Source organism: Heptranchias perlo, unplaced genomic scaffold, assembly GCF_035084215.1.
Source record: "Heptranchias perlo isolate sHepPer1 unplaced genomic scaffold, sHepPer1.hap1 HAP1_SCAFFOLD_199, whole genome shotgun sequence".
In the NCBI taxonomy this organism is placed as follows: Eukaryota; Metazoa; Chordata; class Chondrichthyes; order Hexanchiformes; family Hexanchidae; genus Heptranchias; species Heptranchias perlo.
This window is the reverse complement of record NW_027139215.1, coordinates 319,971-333,736: the sequence shown is the minus strand read 5'-3', so window position 1 is coordinate 333,736 and position 13,766 is coordinate 319,971. Positions and strand designations below refer to the sequence as shown.

The window sequence follows — 13,766 nt, the reverse complement described above, 5'->3', positions numbered from 1 at the left end:
GAAACATTCCTTCACTGTGATCAACACCAGTCATTCCCAGACTATTGAGGACCAACGGCTGTTAAAATATCACAGACACGGAGTTACAGGAATGTTTTAAGGGGGCCCAGAAATAGTTAAAAGAGAGAATTAACCCCACAGATGCTGTAGGCGGGGCTCGATTATTAGTCCGGTCCGGTGGAAACTAATATCCAGTCGCTAATTCACAGCCCTTCCTCCGGACAATTACATTTCGGGTCAGACTCCCTGAGGACGTGTTTAAAAAATGATCTGAATACAGGAACATGTTTTGATAATGTTACTGTCTGTTGCTTTTGCTCATTTTATGTCGGGTGCTGTCAAATTTAACTTTGATCTAACTTTTGACAACAAATGTCTTTAAAGGAGATATCGATGGCCCTGATGCTGAGTCCCTTTGGTAAATTGAGGTGATAATTGTGATCTGGAATTGAGTTGTGATGTTGGGAGTCCATTCCTGCTTCACTTCAACCGTTTTCCTCATTTGACCAATTTACCAATTAGAGTAAACGGATATTTAATCGCATTGAGCAGCTCCTCTCTGAACTTACTCTGGGTCACTGTGTAAATGGCCGTGTTCGTACAGGAACTCAGAAGCTGAAGCATAATTACCGCTTGTTCGAAGTTTGCGAAAGGATTATGGAAAGATCTGCGGTTAAAGATGCTTTTGATTCGATAATATAAAAAATATACGACCGTTGTCATCCAGAGCAGGATAAAACTGCCGGATATGGCAAAAAGTAAAACGATGGACCTTCTGCGGTTCTTCATCTCAGGGTCCTTGTCATTCTCACCATTGCTGAGGTCCCGGAGGCTCCTTCGGGCCCGACTGGCCACTAAAATGCGTCTGACGGTGAGAGCATTAAACAATAAAATCAAACAGAATGGAAGCAACGGGGTTAACAGCTGTTCAATCCAAGAAAATGTGATCCATGCGGGTCGTATATAAAACTGTGATGATACACGACAACCCCACGGTATATTGTTAATTGTTACATACGGATACGGAACATACACGAAGGGCCGGGGAATGTTCTTTAAACCGAACAGCGCGCTCAAAGTCACGATAATCACAAGTGAAGTTTTCTCGGTGCAATATTTTGTTTTCAGCTTCTGACAACTAATGGCTACAAAACGATCAAAGGTAAAAGCGACCGTTAACCAAACAGAACTGTCTGTGGCAGTAGGAGCCAGGAAGAGAATGAATCTGCAAACAGGAGTGTAGAGCAGGAAAGTGTCCCCCCAATAAAGATGAGCAATCCGATATAAGATCACATTACAAGCAATCACCAGGAGATCCGCCGTCGCCATGGCCACCAGGTAGCAAGTGATACATTTGGAGAGACCGCACTTTCCACGGGACAGGATCACAATCGCCAGCAAGTTCACTGAGAGAAAGAGAGAAACAGAAACAGTGAAATCACTAACCGGGCTGATCAATGAGCTCTCAGTTTAACCGATGTACATGGGCTATGATTGTGTTTATTTATTGGTTTTTCCCCTTGGCTTCTGCCTCCTGTTCCGAAGGGGCAGCTCATTCTGGGAGGTTCCTTTCGGGTGACGGTGGCCCCGGGATCCCTCACCCGACAGCTGAGTCCTCACTTGTGATCCTTGAGATTAAGTTTATTCAGTCGATTCCGACACTGGGAGGTCCACGGGACAGGACGTCAACAAATTTGAAAGCAAATGCGACAAGATAATTTCCCGTAAATTAGGCAGACAGGCAGGTGGAATGGGCGGGACATGGCAGATGAAATTTAATGCAGAGAATTGCGAAGTGATACATTTTGGCAGGAAGCATAAGGAGAGGAAATATAAGCTAAATGGTACAATTCCAAAGGTGGTGCAGGAACGGAGAGATCTGGGGATATATGTACACCATTCTTTCCAAAAGGAATTGGATAAATACTTGAAAGGAAAGAAAATTGCAGGGCTGCGGGGAAATGGGACTAACTGGATTGCTCTGACAAAGAGCCGGCACCGGCTCGATGGGCCGAATGGCCTCCTCTGTGCTGTAACTACTCTATGATTCTAAGAGATGGATCCCAGAAGCCGCGCTATATAAGAACAAATGACCGCCAACTCTCATTCATGTTCTCCAGCTAAACCCCTCTCGAATTAATGCCAAGTCTGGTTTCCCCCACTCTCCACAATAACATACATGGGCAGCAGCATGCAGTCATTAGTACAAAAGTACATAAGAACATAAGCAATAGAAGCAGGAGTAGGCCATCCAGCCCCTCGATCCTGCTCCGACATTCAATAAGATCATGGCTGATCTTCGACCTCAACTCCACTTTCCCGCCCGGTTCATTCTCTTGGAATCTCAAAATCTATCGATCTCAGTTTTGAATATATTCAATGACTCAGCATCCACAGCCTACTGGGGTAGAGAATTCCAAAGATTCACAACCCTTGGAGTGAAGAAATTCCTCCTCATCTTAAATGTCTGACTCCTTATCCTGAGACAATGCTCTCCAGTTCAAGACTCTTCAGCCAGGGGAAACAGCCTCTCAGCATCTACCCTGTCAAGCCCTCTCAGAATCTTACATATTTCAATGAGATCACTTCTCAATCTTCTAAACTCCAGAGAGCATAGGTCCATTCTACTCAATCGCTCCTCACAACCCTCTCATCCCAGGAATTAATCGAGCGAACCTTCTATTTATAAGCTGTAATTCAGTTGGTCGCACTCTCGCCTCTGAGTCAAATGGTGGTGGGTTCAAAGCCCCACCCCACGAAAGTTGCACCAACAATCTAAGCCGATCTTCCAGTGTCGGACTGAGGGTGTTGTTCTGTCGGTAGATACTGCCTTTCAACCAACATCACTAAAAAATCAAATCATTTGGTGATTATCACATGGCTATTTGTGGGACTGTGCTATGAGCAAATGAGCTGTTGTGTTTCCTACATTACAACAGCAACGACACTTCAAAAGTACTTTATTGGTTGTAAAGCGCTTTGGCAGGTCGGGAAAGGCGTTAGGTAAATGCAAGACTTTCTTTCTTTTCTTCATTGCATCCCCTCGAAGACAAGTATATCCTTCCTTAGGTAAGGAGACCAAAACTGTACACAATATCCAGGTGTGGTCTCACCAAAGCCCTGCACAATTGCAGCAAGACTTCCTTACTCTTGTACTCCAACCCCTTGCAATAAAGGCCAATATTCCATTTGCCTTCCCAATTGCTTGCTGTACCAACATGTTAACTTTCTGTGTTTTGTGTACAAGGACACACAAATCCCTCTGAACATCTACATTTAATAGTTTCTTATCATTTAAAAAAAATCTGTTTTTCTATTCTTCCTACCAAAGTGAATAACCTCACATTTCCCCACATTATACTCCATCTGCCATCTTCTTGCCCACTCACTTAACCTATCCATCTCCCTTTGCTCACTCTTTGTGTCCTCCTCACAGCTTACTTTCCCACCTAGCTTTGTATCGTCAGCAAACTTGGATACATTACACTCGGTCCCTTTATCTAAGTCATTCAAATAGATTGAAAATAGCTGTGGCCCAAGCACTGATGCTTGTGACACCCTACAAGTTACAGCCTGCTAACCTGAGAATGATCCGTTTATTCCTACAGTCACCTTTTTTCAACTAGCCCTTACAATACTTTAAACATCAAATGCATAAAAATCCTGTAAAGTCATTGCGGGAATATAATTATGATCTGAGAGGAACATTTGATGGGAATACAAGATTGTACATTCAACTCAGGAGGACAGTTTCTGTCACATGTTTTATTTATCTGATGCGTATTCCATTTGTTCCCTGTCCTTCTATCCTGAAGACACTGACTCATGCCGGGATACACAGCCGCAATCTGCTCTCCGGAATCCCAGGCGATCGGTCCTCGGGAAACACGACAATCTCACCCGATCCTTCCTCACCCGATCTCCACAACAGGCGCGCTTTCCACCAGGAGGCAGTGGATTGCACTCAGGACTGTGCGCCCTGCCTGTTTTACCCCTGCCTGGCCAGGGAGCACCAAGGACACATTTAGACCCCAGACTCGACAGTTCAGCACAGAGCGAGGGTGAGTTACTCGGTGCATTGACCAATGGGATAAGAATGAAAGTTTTAGCTGTATCACAAAACTTTGCAAAATAACATTCTATGTTTACCAGACTCAGCGTTGAAATAGTTCAATGTTCTGTTACTTACACCATACGTGCTGATAATGACCTACCAGGTAACCCAATTGCTGCGAGAATAGGGTAATAAACTGCTTCTGTCTCCGCAATTGCAGGCACATGCATTTCTCTGTGGAGACGATTAATTTCGATGCTGTAAAGAGGTATGCGGACTTCAATGTCAGGTAACAAAGTTAAAGCAGCGAGATACTTATAGTTTAAGTAAACCTCTCATGAGACAATTAGATCGCATATCTGCTGATATTACTTACAGACTCTTGAACAAACAGGTTTTGGTCCCATCTGACCTTTGACTATCACAATCATTAAGGAGACGGAACATTACACATCGACCAGCTGAGTAACCTTTTGGAACAGTGAATTGTACAAAGGCAGAGCCACAATTTCTAAGTTAAATATATTAAATGAAGATTGAAACCACAAGCACACCGTGCAAGAAATATCGAAACTCAGTTCACCAATGTGAAAGTTCTCCTTGAATTTTCTGTACTCCCATTGCCAGCCTGGTCCTACTATTCCCTCTATCGCCACCGGTAGTTTGTGAATTGTAATTCAGTTTAAATGGAAAAAAACAAAATTAACCTGGAACAAAAAGTGACCACGAAGCTGTCAGGTTATCCTAAGTGGTTCACTATTGTCGTTTAGGGCAGGAAACCTGCCGTGCTTACCGGTCTGGCCTATACGTGATGATGAACTGCCCTCTGAAATGGCCAAGCAAGACACTCAGTTGAATCAAACCGCTATAAAAAAGGTTAAGAAGAATAAAATCGGACGGACCACTTGGCTGCCTCCTAAGCATCGAATTCGGACATGACAAAGGCACACCCAGCCCAGTCGACCATGAAAACTCTTCCAACATCTGGGGACTGACTCCAAAGTTGGGACAGCAGTCCCACATTCTAGTCAATCTTACAGAATCAAAGCTATCAGCAAAAGTCCCACCATCATCCTTGGGTACATCCTCTCCCACCGGCAGGCCTGACCCACCAGAAGTGGATATACAGTGTGGTGCGAGTGACCCTGGAATTCTTCAACATTGTCTCTGGACCACATGAAGTCTCAAGGCCTCAGGTCAAACATGGGCAAGAAAACCTCTTGCTGATTATCACCTATCACCTCGCCTCAACTGATGAATCAGTTCTCCTCCATGTTGAGCACCACTTGGAGGAAGCACAGAATATACTTTGGGTGGGGATTTCAATGTCAGTCACCAAAAGTGGCTCAGTAAAACCACCATTGACAGAGCTGGCAGAATCCTGAAGGATATAGCTACTAGACTGGGCTTGTGACAGATAGTGACAGAAACAACATAAGGTAACAATCTACTTGACACCGTCCTCACCAACCCACCTGTCGCCAATGCATCTGTTCATGACAGTATTGGTGGGAGTGACCACCGCACAGTCCTTGTGGAGACCAGGTCCCAACGAGGAAGCCCTCCATCGTGTCATGTGACATTCTCAACTTGCTAAATCGGAAAGATTAAGAACAGATCTAGCAGCTCATAACTGGGCATTCATGAGGCACTGTTTTGCCATTGGCAGCAGCAGAATTTTAATCCACCACAATCCGTAACCTCATGTCCCGGCATATCTCTCACTCCTCCATCACCATCAAGCCAACCCTGGTTCAATGAGTAGTGTAGAAGAGCATCTCTGGATCTGCATCAGGTGTAGCTGAAAATGAGATGTCAACCTGGTGAAGCTTCAACACAGGACTACATGCTAAACAGCGGAATCAGTAGGCGATAGACAGAGCTAAATGATCCCATAACCAACGTATCTGGTCCAAATTCTGCAGTCCTGCCATATCCAGTCAAAAATGGTGGCGGAGAATTAAGAAATTAACGGGACGCAGAGGCTCCCTGAACATCCCCATCCTCAAAGGTGGTGGAGCGCAGTATGTGAGTGCAAAAGACAAGGCTGAAGTGTTCGCAGCCATCTTCAGCAAGAAGCACCAAAGGGATAATCCTTCTCGGCCTCCTCCTGAGGACCCCGCCATCACAAATGCCAGTCTTCAGCCAATTCGATTCACTCAACAAGATATCAAGTCACGGATGAACACACTGGACACAGTAAAACTATGTGCCCCAACAACATCCCAGCTGAAAACGTGTTGCAGAACCAGCCAAGCTGTTCCACTACATCGACAACACTGGCATCTACCAGTAGGAAGAATAAGGAGGCCTCACACTACTTGGATAATAAAAGTCCAAATTGGATGGAGGACCAAATGGTCGAGGGGTACAGATACACAAATGACTAAAAGTAGCGATGCAGATTAATAAGGCCATAAAAAGGCAAATCAAGCACTGGGGTTCATCTCTAGAGGGAAAGAATTCAAAAGCTGAGAAGTTATGTTAAACGCTTATAGAACACATGGAGTACTGGTCACAGTTCTGGTCTCCATATTATAGAAAGGATATAGAGGCATTGGAGAGGATGCAAAAAAGATTCACAAGTATGATACCAGAACTGAAAGAATATATGATGTGGAGATGCCGGTGATGGACTGGGGTGGATAAATGTAAGGAATCTTACAACACCAGGTTATAGTCCAACAGTTTTAATTGAAAATCACAAGCTTTCGGAGCTTTCCTCCTTCGTCAGGTGTGTGAAGGTTTCCATAAAAGCTCCGCATATATCGTCACAGAACAATGCCTGGTGATTACAGATAATCTTTCCAACTGCCCGTTATCACACCGCTGCATGGATGGTGTTCAGACAGGGGAACATTACACCCAAGACCACTGAATACGCAAGCGGTCAGATTACAAAGACATAAGAACATAAGAACATCAGAAATAGGAGCAGGAGTAGGCCAATCAGCCCCTCGAGCCTGCTCCGCCATTCAATAAGATCATGGCTGATCTGATCCTAACCTCAAATCTAAATTCATGTCCAATTTCCTGCCCGCTCCCCGTAACCCCTAATTCCCTTTACTTCTCGGAAACTGTCTATTTCTGTTTTAAATTTATTCAATGATGTAGCTTCCACAGCTTCCTGGGGCAGCAAATTCCACAGACCTACTACCCTCTGAGTGAAGAAGTTTCTCCTCATCTCAGTTTTGAAGGAGCAGCCCCTTATTCTAAGATTATGCCCCCTAGTTCTGGTTTCACCCATCCTTGGGAACATCCTTACTGCATCCACCCGATCAAGACCCTTCACAATCTTATATGTTTCAATAAGATCGCCTCTCATTCTTCTGAGCTCCAATGAGTAGAGTCCCAATCTACTCAACCTCTCCTCATATGTCCGCCCCCTCATCCCCGGGAAAAAGAGAGAAAGAGAGAGAGACAAAGAATGGCCAGTTGTATTAAAAACAGATAACTTATTTTTCTCTTCCCCCCCCCCCCCCCCGGGTGGCATTACATGTAGCGTGACATGAACCCAAGATCCCGGTTGAGGCCGTCCTCATGGGTGCGGAACTTGGCTATCAATTTCTGCTCGACGATTTTGTCTCGAAGGCCGCCTTGGCGAACGCTTACCCGAAGATCGGAGTCTGAATGTCCTTGACTGCTAAGTGTTCCCCGACTGGGAGGGAACCCTCCTGTCTGGCGATTGTTGTGCGGTGTCCGTTCATCCATTGTCGCAGCGTCTGCATGGTCTCGCCAATGTACCATGCTCCGGGGCATCCTTTCCTGCAACGTATGAGATAGACAGGCACCTTAGCCAGTGCGTGCAGTTTCTCCTTATTCACTCTATCAAAACCCCTCTTAATTTTGAACACGTGGATTACTTCCACCCTTAACCTTCATTGCTCGAAGCAGAACAATCCCAGGTTCTCGATTCTCTCCACACAACTAAACCCCATCCCTGGTATAATTCTGGTAAATCTCCTCTCCATCCTCTCCAAGACCTTGACCTCCTTAATAAATTATAGTGAGATGAACTAACATATCACAGGCCGGGGATCCAACTTGCCCTGTGGGGCTCAGTACCACAAGGGTGAATCCAGGTAACTTAGCTCAGGCCGAGGACTGAGCCTCGGCTTTTCTTGCTCCGGGGCTCAGCAGCACACCTCGTGAGATCAGCTAACTCAGTACAGGCTGGAGATTGAACATGTGCCCATCCTGCTCTGTGTGGGACTCAGTACCACACCAGTTGAGATCAGCTCACTCAGCACAGGCCGGGATGGTGGAGAGAGACAGAGACACGTGTTGTGATCTGTAACTTTTTATAAACGCTTCAGTTTATTTCACTCCGTGTCCAACACCGTGTGATCTCCCCTGGTGTGTCAGCTTTCTGTGTTTATACAGAGTGTAATGTATTGAATTGTCTCTTGGATCACACGGGGTGGTAGACGGGGGTCAGTGTGCGGAGGGTTCGGGGGGTGAGCTCTGATTCCCGCCCTCTTCTGGATTGGAAGGAGAAAAGAATGAATGAGAGAGAGAAGCGATGTGGGAGAAGGGATGATGGAAGAATTTGTCCATGAACCTGATTAAAGTGGCCCAAAAACAAGATAATATTCAGATATCATCAGCAGAACATTAATACAAGCTGTAAAACAAAAGCAAAATACTGCAGGTGCTGGAAATCTGAAGCAAAAACAGAATATCTCCTTTTTCTGATGAAAGGTCATCGACCTGAAAGGATGTTTCTCTCTCCACAGATGCTGCCTGACCTGCTGAGTGTTTCCCGTATTTTCTGTTTTTATTATTAATATAACCTGAGCTCTCTCGAGCGTTTGTTGGTCCATTCACTGATAAAGCTGGGAATTGAGGGGAAGCTGGTTCATGGCGAACCCCAGCTCTGAATCCCCCCGGCAGAGAGTTCAAGGAATGTTTAATATAAATGAGATTCAACGACAGGATCAGAAAATCTCTCCTTGATGGTCGGTCTCATTCTCCCGAAGTGAGGAATGAGCGGGAGGGGCAATTCCACCCGGGGTTATATTTTATTCCAAAAGGATGAACCAAGGCACAGTTTGATGTGGGGCTGAAATAGCTCAGTTGGGGGAGCGTTTGCTTGAAAATTTAAAGGTCGCTGGTTCGATTCCGGATTTCAGCAGTTTTTGGATTATTTTGTTTCTTCTTTGGGTCGATTCTCGAACATTTATTTACACTGACATTTTTACCCGACACTGAACGGTTGGGGATGGAATAGAGAGACATCAAGGATGTCTGTATTTAGCTTTATTTGTCTATTTCCTTCTGCCTTTCTCTCTGGTTTTTGTCTCTCTCGGTGCCCGATGAACATTTGATTTGATGCATTTGTCCTAAACTGATGCCTTTTCCACATCTCAGGGCGGTCAGACACGCTCTGTCTGTCTGTTACTGCTTGTGACCATTAACGGGAACAGGCCGCGAGTTAAACATTTATCAGCAAACCGCCAGAGAGATAACACAGCGGGAATAAAACACATTGCCTCACATTGTTAGACACCGAGTGACACAGATTGTAATGTGTGTCAGTAAACAGACCCGGAAAACAGAGTCCGAGAAAGGAAAGAAATAGAGAGATAGAAAAGAGTGATAAAAAGAAAGAAAACCCTTTCTCCACCCCAACAACAACAACAACTTGCATTTATATCGCGCCTTTAACGGACTAAAACGTCCCAAGGCGCTTCACAGGAGCGATTATCAAACTAAATGTGACACGGAGCCACATAAGGAGATATTGGGACAGGTGAGGTCGGTTTTAAGTGTCTTAAGGGAGGAGAGAGAGGTCGAGAGGCGGGAGGTTTAGGGAGGGAAATCCAGAGCTTTGGGCCCAGTCGGTTGAAGGCACGGCCGCCAATGGTGGAGCGATGAAAATCGTGGATGCGCAAGAGGCCTGAATTGGAGGAGCTCAGAGATCTCGGAGGGTTGTAGGGGTGGAGGAGGTTACAGAGATAGGGAGGGCGAGGTCATGGAGGGATTTGAACACGAGGATGAGAATTTAAAATTTGAGATGTTGGTGGACTGGGAGCCAATGTCGGTCAGCGAGCAGAGGGGTTCTCCTCCTGAACGGTGGTTTGAATGTTCGGGGGGCGGGGCTGTGATAAATATCTAGATTTAATGTAATGATCCCACTTTTCAACTACCCCGAATTATTACAATGCTGACCTGGAACAATCTCGAACATACCGCAAAACAAGACATTAAGATCAAAGGTCACTTTAGCAAGGAGTTTAAAAGATTCTTCTAAGGAGGAGAAGGCTCAAGAAACGGACTGTGAACATTTCATGATGGTCTATTTATTTGTGGCCATGGAGAGGGATGAGACACATGAAATGTTTCACACATTTCAAATCTCCTCGGTCAGACTGCCGATTGTTTATTGATCATTGTAAACAATTTTACAACACCAAGTTATAGTCCAGCAATTTTATTTTAAATTCACAAGCTTTCGGAGGCTTCCTCCTTCGTCAGGTGAACGATGTGAAAAATGATTTATTGATCAGGAAGATGGCTGGTAATAATCTGAGACCCAGTGAAGAGGTGAGAACAGAGCAGCAGGGAATGATCCCAGAACAATAGGAGCCAGCAGCTCACCGCCTGGTCCCTGTGTCAGGGACAATACACAACACCTCAGCTCCAGACCAGGAACAGAGAGCTGCTGTTAACGTGGCCCAGCCCTCGCAAACTGCTGGAACTGTGGGATGGAAATCAGACTTTGGATCTTGGAGGCTGCTTTAGTGGCTCAGTGGCTCTTCGAAAGAATAATTTCTATTAAAGAGCAGGGCTCTGCTCCATTACAGACTGATACTGTACAGTACATGGCAGAGTAAAGCTCCCTCTGCACTGTGCCATCAAACACTCCGTGGGCAGGTGCATCAAGGGTTAGATCAAGATTAAATCTCCGTCCACACAGTCACAGAGGATGTCATTTGTGACTTTGACAAGGGCCGTTTCAGTACTGTCGCAGGAGTGGAAACCTGATTGGAGGGATTCAAACATGGTGTTGTGGGAAAGATGGACATGGATTTGGGAGGCGGCAACACTTTGGAGAGGAAAGGGAGGTGGGAGATGGGGTGGTAGTTTGCAAGGACACAGGGGTCAAGGGTGGGTCTTTTATGAAGGAGGGCGATGAGAGCAGATTTGATGGGGAGGGGGACAGCACCTGAGGAGAGGGGATAATTAACATTGTCAGCTAACATGGGGCCAGGAAGGGAGGTTGGGTGGTCAGCAGTTTGGTGGGAATAGGGCCGAGGGAGCAGGATGTTGGTCTCATTGTCAAGAGAGCTCAGAGAGGGCATGAGAGGAGATAGGAGAGAAACTTGGTGGGCTTGGGAAAGGAGGGGAGCGGCAGAGGCAGCTGAATGGATGGTCTCAATCTTAGTGACCAAGAAGTCCATGAGCTCCTCGCACATTTTGTTGGAGGTGAGGGTGGAGGAGTGAGGGGAGTGGGGTTTAAGACGACGGTTTGTAGTGGAGAAGAGAAGCCAGGGGTTATCTTTACATTCCAGGATGATCCTGGAATAGTGAGCAGTTTTGGCAGAGGAGACAGGACCCGATAGTGCTTTATGTGGTCCAGCCAGATCTGGCGATGAATGGCCAAACCAGTTGTCCACCATAAATGTTCAAAGCTGTGTCCCTTGGACTTAGGGGAGTGGAAATGAGGGCAGACCCAGGGAGAACGACCAGGGTGAGGGGGAGTGATTGTTTTAATGGGTGTACAAGAGCGTCAAATGTGGAGGTGAGGGTGTGATTGAGCAAATCAGTAGCTGCAGAAATGTCGTGGTGAATGGAGGGACAAAGGCTGGACAGTTGGGAATTTGAAAGTGCCGTTGCAAGTAACTTGGGGGGAGAATTTTTTCCAGGGATGAACACGGAAGGAGGTGGGTTAGTCCCACTCCCCGGCTCTTTCCCCACAGCCCTGTGAATTTTTTAAACGTCAAGTATTTATTCAATACCCTTTTGAAAGTTACTATTGAACCTGCTTCCACCTCCCTTTCAGGCAGTGCATTCCCAATCATAACAACTCGCTGTGTAAAGAAATCTCTCCTCATTCCCCCGCCCGTGGCTTTTTTGCCCATTTATCTTAAATCTGTGTCCTCTGATTATTAACCCTCCCATCACTGGAAACAGTTTCTCCGAATTTACTCTATCGAAATCTTTCATAATTGTGAACACGTCCATGAAATCGCCCTGCAACCTTCTGGGTGTAGCCTCAGAGCCCTTCCTGCTGGTCCTTCCTTCAGTTCCCATGTGGTCTAGCGGTGAGGATTCCTGATTTTCACCCAGGCGGCCCGGGTTGGACTCCCGGTGTGGGAATACCAGCCTTTCAGTCCCAGCCTTGCAATTTGCCTGCAGCCCGGGATGTGGCTGCTGCTTCCTCTCTCACTTCTGTGTCAGTCCCACAATCACACTGAGAAATGAGGCAAACCACAGCTCTTAAAGGGACAGTGCACCAAAACCCCAACCCTGAAAGCGAAAGGGAAGCAAGCAACAATGTCCGGACAGGTCACTCAGCAGCTCATGGCCAAGTGTTTGACTACAATCCTTTTATCATTTACTGTAAAACCCGAGTCTCAGTGAAACACACACAGAACATTCTGGAAACACTCAGCGAGTCAGACCGAATCTGTGGAAAGAACAGACCAATTAACTGAGAGTCTCAATGAGACAAGGAACGAGACACGGGCTCTTCACAAATTGTCACGGGATCTTTTACACTTCGGAGCAGAAAGAAGGGACCGCCATTAAACACCTCATTCAAAGGACAGCACCTCTCACGATGCAGCTCCCTCTCAGCACGACACAGTCAGTCTGGATCATGTGTCCCAGTCCTGGAACGGGAGCTGGAACCCACACCCTTCTAAACACCAGCCTGACTCCCTGGTGTTACTCTCACCCCCGGCTAGTCATGAACCAGACTGTGCCACTCCCAGAGTAACTGATGACCACAGCCTCAGCCCTGGGTCCCGGTCTGCACCATAACCGCAGCCTGATACCGCTCATAGAAAGTGGCGTGGGATTCCTGAGTTCATTCTGTGATGTGCATTGGGGGAGTGGGACTGCATGGATTGATCTTGCATAGAGCTGGCATGGACTCGATGGGCCGAATGGCCTCCTTCCGTGCTGTAACCTTTCTATGATTCTATGATTCCATGTGGGTGGAGAGGGATACAAGGAAGTGATCAGAGATGGCCTTATCCATGATTGACACGATCGGGGGGAGAGAGGCCACGTGAGATGGCAAGGTCGAGGGGGTGGCCATGAATATGGGTCGGGGAGTTTCTATGCAGGGAGAGATTAAGGGAGGATAAAGTATCACATAATAGACTTGTTTTAAAAATTGAAGCCCATGGGATTAAACGGACAATGGCAGCGTGGATATAAAATTGGCTCAGGAGCAGAAAACAGAGAGTTGTGGTGAACGGTTGTTTTTCAGACTGGAGGCAAGTATACAGTGGTGTCCCCCAGGGCTCGGTATTGGGAGCACTGCTCTTTTTGATATATATTAATGACCGGGACTTGGGAGTACAGGGTATAATTTCAAAGTTTGCAGATGACACGAAACTCAGAAATGTAATAAACAATGTGGAGGACAGTAACAGACTTCAGGAGGACAGAGACAGACTGGTGAAATGGGCAGAAACATGGCAGATGAAATTTACTGCAGAGAATTGTGAAGTGATACATTTTGGTAGGAAGATTGAGG

The 13,766-nt window shown here is 46.2% G+C and overlaps 1 long non-coding RNA gene across 2 annotated transcripts in view; it reads left to right on the top strand.

Annotated features, from left to right (window-relative positions):
- LOC137310000 (uncharacterized) overlaps positions 1–4,507 on the top strand; it is a 42,587-nt gene extending 38,080 nt beyond the window's left edge. The window contains exon 3 of one of the 2 annotated variants that reach the window (XR_010960042.1): positions 3,816–4,507. This is a non-coding gene — a long non-coding RNA (uncharacterized lncRNA). Of the gene's footprint in view, positions 1–1,128; positions 1,283–3,815 lie in introns of those variants that run through there. The other variant, XR_010960040.1, reaches the window with a different exon arrangement.
- The last annotated feature ends 9,259 nt before the right edge of the window (positions 4,508–13,766 follow it).